At 43.2% G+C, this 5,204-nt stretch overlaps 1 protein-coding gene across 1 annotated transcript in view; it reads left to right on the plus strand.

Annotated features, from left to right (window-relative positions):
- The window catches only part of znf385a (zinc finger protein 385A), a 26,961-nt gene extending 26,460 nt beyond the window's left edge, over nt 1-501 (plus strand). Inside the window, exon 8 of the mRNA XM_080833052.1 lies at nt 1-501. This exon is cut by the window's left edge and continues 806 nt beyond it. The gene's annotated coding sequence lies outside the window, so the exon portion shown is untranslated.
- The last annotated feature ends 4,703 nt before the right edge of the window (nt 502-5,204 follow it).

Genomic DNA, 5,204 nt, shown 5'->3' on the forward strand with positions numbered 1-5,204 from the left:
AGCGGAGCAAGAGAGCGCTGCAATAGAGAAGGGGTGGCCCAACGCTGGAGACATCGGAGCTTGCCTTCCCTCGCCCTCACCCTGCATACACTTCCCTATTCTCCTTACACACACACACACACAACACACAAATACACACGGACACATTATACACACACTGTGAGATGGTAGCAGCTCATGTTGGATCCCTGAGATGCAGGTTTCTGTGGAGACCATGAGACGTGCTTCTTCCTAGAGACGCTAAACCCGCACACAGACGTTGCAGGCGTTCAGCGGTTTGATGCAGACAGACAAACTGTCGCCAAGTGTTTCACTCTGTCTCGGGCTTCAACCGTGTCCTCCTCTGCCCTATGCACCTCAGAATACAAAAGAAATGTGAGGAAACAAAACAAAAAAAAGCAATGAAAAAAAGACAACAAAAAAAATCAACAGTTCCAATTCAACACGTCATGTCCGTAGGGTTTAGCTGCTTTAAGTGGTCTCTTTCGCTGTGATCGACTCGTGCCCATGTATAGCTTTGGCCTGTGAGGAGACCATGGAACCTCGTGTCTCCCTGGGTGGGGGTCTGCCCGTGGAGGAGGGTGGGTGGGGGTTTGGCAGGGGGAGGAGGCCGCCCCCACACTGATGCACGCCAGTCAGCCCTCATTAGCCACTCCCGCCCGTGACAAGCTATTTGTGTGTCAGCAGCCCATGGTGTGACGGAGGGTTGGGGTGGGGGGGACGGGGAAGGTGAGAGAGTGGGAGAGAGAAAGATGGAGAGAGAGAGAGAGCAAGAGGGCCGCCGGGGAACACATTCTCCCATAAAGGGATGGGTGTGGGGGGTGCAAGGTGAGAGGTGACTTCAGTTCCGGGGTCAATGGGGGAGTGACAGCCCAGAGGCTTGGTGTTCTGATAGCGCAGGGCCGCTTCCGAGTTGCAGACAGCAATGTCAAATACAAACAGCCCCGCAAGGCTGGGAGTACGTGTCAGGCTTCATAGCAATCAAACAGCAGTCTGCGAGGAGAGAGAGAGAGAGAGAGAGAGGTAGACAGAGAGACAAGGGCGCCATCTTGTATGTGTTATTCATCATTTCCATCTTTAAGTGCTACACACGTCATCTGTTCGCAGAAACGCACCCTAACAAATCTCTTTTTGGATATCAAAAAAGGAATGGAACAGTCAAACTTCTATTTATGCTATTGTATAGACTAGAATAGTCCGAATTCTTTTGTTTTCAAGCCTGTTGACATCAGAGAAAAGAACCTGAAACATAACTGAACTAGTGAGGATGGCTTAGCTGTCAATAGAGTGAAAACGGCATCATTTAGTAGCTGAACCAGGAGTAAAGCAGGAGTAAAGCAGGAGTAGGCTTATTCCATTCGGCAGAGCAGAGTCATATTGTATATATCAGCAAGACACAGGGAAACCAAGCACACGATTTACAGCCTCTTCTTGTTACTCTCTATCGAGAGGTGATTTATGCAACAGCGACTCACCCCCACCTGAAGCTTTGACCAGCAATAGCATCCCCTTGTGCGTGTGTGTGTGTGTGTGTGTGTGTGTGTGTGTGTGTACCAGTGTACATGTGTATACAAGCGTGGATCTCAGTCTCCAATTCTCCAAATCTGCCCCAAAGTCCCACCCTCATCACAGTCATGGCCGAGAAGGGAGTAGGGGTCGGCTATGACCTTTGAAATACAAGGTCATCAAAGAGGCTACACTGTGAGCAGGAGAGGGGTCTCTATTAGACAAACAGAAACAAATATTAGATTTAGTTTTGAAAAATAGGGGTAAAAATACGTTTTTGAAACAGGGGAGGAAAACCAAGAGACTAAAAAGAATCATCTTTAATGGTCAATGTGGGGAAGGGGTCTGTAAAATCCTCCCCTCCCCCCTCCCCCTCCTCTTATGGTCCGGACTTCCTGTCATAAATAAAAGCCATGAATGGATATTATTGGTATTCTTTTACGATGGACTCGTTGTTGTTGTTTGTTTTTGTTTCTTTTCATTTTGTTTTTATTTCCATTGTACACTGTTACAAATGAACAACTAGTGATGTGAAAAGAGATCATGATATCCGGGAAAATAACTATTTTTCTATTCAGTTGTGAACTGCACTTGTCGAAAACAAGGTGAAGCCGGGGGCTGAACTTGTGGTAAACTTATGCTTGGCAAGATAAGACAAAACAAAACTAAAAACTGAACTGAGGCCTGTCATGTTGGACGATTCTGTTCCTTGTTTGATTTTATTTGAATACATTTTTGTTCATGTTATTCACACAGTGTACTGGCATTGTTAACACACAGTGCCCTTCCATTGATAAGCAATGTGCTATAATGTCTTACTGTTGTTGAGATATTGCAATGCAATAAGCAAGTTGAGTGGTGTGCGTTACTCAATGTTGTTAAAACATTTCATGTTGTACAGGGTTCTGTCAACGGGGAAAAACATGTGCCTGCTACATAGGCTCACAGGCGCCCCCTGTAGGCAGAGATAAGCCTTTTAGTGTAGAGGGGTAGTAAAGGGTTGGGGGTTGGGTCTAGGAGGGAGGGGGTGGGGATGGGGTAAGAAGTAGCTGAATCTTGGGAGGGACCGACCCTTCATATTAAAGGGTCTTAATAGTACTCTATCTCTGCTTGGGGGACAGGGTATCATTCAGAAACCGAGTTGAATTTGAACGTAGTTGACCCCACTGTACACAGTTGTAGTCTAGAAGAATGGTTTTCATTTATTTTTATTTTCTGTTTCTGTTGGTCGGTTGTTTTTAATTTGACGGTTTTTGTGTGTGTGATCAACCGTTTGAGTAAAGTGATTATGCCATTACGTGACGCTAACTTGAAAGTTAGCCTCCACCATTGTGCTTTTGATTGAATCAGCCCATCTTCCTTGTTACAATTCTGATTTGATCTGTTTTGTTTTTCATTTGTGATTGAAGTACTGTACCAGGACCAGTGCTGTCGTTCCTGTTTGGTGTGTATCTTATAGTGATATGTGTGTGCGCAGATAGTGTCCACTCCAGCTGGAAAGGGCGATGTCCTTTTTTTCCGTGGCCTGCCACCACCCGACAGTGCGACCCGTTCTGTCGTTAGCCTCTCCTCTCCCCCTCCCAGCAGGTTCCAGGGCCCCAGCCCTGCGGATATATACAGCATATCATGTCAGCTCACAGATGTTAACCCCCCACCCACCCACCCACCCACGAGACCCTATAAACAGTGAACCTTACCTCAACACACACACACACACACATCCGTGTCCACACACACATTTGACGGCATTTGAAATACACACACACATATGGTTAGTTACTTCCGTAAAGAGAACCTAGAAATACGTATGGAATATGTTCACCCTGTAGTCATCCCCCAATGAAGTGTCCTCAGTGTAATTTTAAAAAAAAATCTGTCTAGAGTAAAGTAATAGATTCATTGGACTTTCCTGGGCAGGTGTTCCGTTAGTGCTGAAGTATGTGTTAGCCGTAGCCTTATCCCCCCCTCAGCCTCTCCAGCAGCAGAGAGACATGGAGAAGCTTTGGAACAATCTCGTCTTGCCAATAAAGTTATTTTTTGAATTCTGACTGTCAGAGGGGCAAAGAGTATGTATGGCGAACCCGTAGCAATATTCAACTCATACTGGCTACTCTTGTTTATTGCAATAAGGAAATCAACCAATAAGTACATATGTGAGTAAAATATTATAAATGTAATTTAAATGAAAAACAGAACTTTATGGAGATTACTATTGGTATCATCTTGGAGTTACCACAGTAAGCAAAAAAAGGTAAAAAAAAAAAAGAAAATCAATGTCTATAAATCAATAAAGAATATGAAATAATCCTGTCTCCTTTGTGTCAACGTGAGGTAAATGAATATGAATGTTAAATAGACTTCTCATCTACCTCCCATATAATGAAGTCTACACTTTTGACCTTGACTAACTAGGCCTCTTTTATCAAGATCAGGGACTGCTGAGCTTACAAGGTGACACCTTCTTTTCTATGTAATACTCTATCAATGTCAAAGCTGAATCTCTAAGTAACACCTATTAGTCCCTAAGGAACCCATGTCTATTCTAAAGAACACACCACATGAAAACCACGGAAAACGAACCCCTGGCGACCAACGGCATAAAACAGGAGCCCATTGTAACCTTTTCTCAATATACTTCACAGCACAAATTACTTATTGAGAACACTGCTTATTGTTTGGTCAAAGAAATCATACTGTTACCCTTGTAGTATATTAGCTGACAGGTCTCGCATGCATGGTGTATTAACCTCCCAAGCATTTAACTGCAGGCAGTAAATGGGCGAGACAGAGGGCTATCTGAGGGACATGACATTAACAGGATTACTTCCTATTGCTCAAGCTGTGCTGGGGATTTGTGCCTCTTACCAAGCAATTTACTGTGTACTTAAGCAGACAGCCGACTCAGATAGTGCTCATAGCACATGCATTCATTCAAAGCCATCGGCAGTACTGGAAGAATACCACTAGAGGGAGCTTTAGCCAAATACAGAGGACTGCACTGGACAGAGACCATTACGCCACATTAGCCATCAATGAATAGTGCATCAATACAGAGATTAGAGATGGTTCAACATGTAAGCTGTGTACATAATGGTACATTAAAATACATAAGAAGTCTCATTTGGTGATTTAAAAGACAGATACAAAAACATTTTAAATTTTTTGTTATGGGATCTGTTTTGCAAACATAACAAAGATTAGTATTTCTACATAGAGTGGTTATAATGGATGACGTGTCCTTATCATATCTTGGAGGGGTTTACTAGAGGGGACTGTAAACCCTCTGATGGCCTTTAATGATGTTGGCTGCATTTGAAAACAATAAAGGTCTAATAAGGCGGTGTAGAAGATACAGGATGATGCCAGTGATGAGTTAACAACCCTACTAGCAAATTAAATACATTTACTGAAGAGGAATCGCAGACTAAAATCAGGTTAAAAAGTTATACAATGCTTTGTGGACAAAGAAGACTTTATTCTCTGAAAAGAGTACTTAAAAAGTACTTAAATTATCCTCACTTTGGGAAGAAGAAAGTGTGAATGTCATAAAACTCTAGAAAAACGACACCTAAGTGTGTTAAGAAACCTTTACTAACCCATCTAACCTGTATCCTAGAAGATAAAGGAGATTATGGAGTAGTTAAAATGTATGGGTGTGTGAATATGCAGAATCTGTGAGGGTGACATAGTAACGTAAA

Source organism: Sprattus sprattus (assembly GCF_963457725.1).
Source record: "Sprattus sprattus genome assembly, chromosome: 2".
NCBI lineage: Eukaryota > Metazoa > Chordata > Actinopteri > Clupeiformes > Clupeidae > Sprattus > Sprattus sprattus.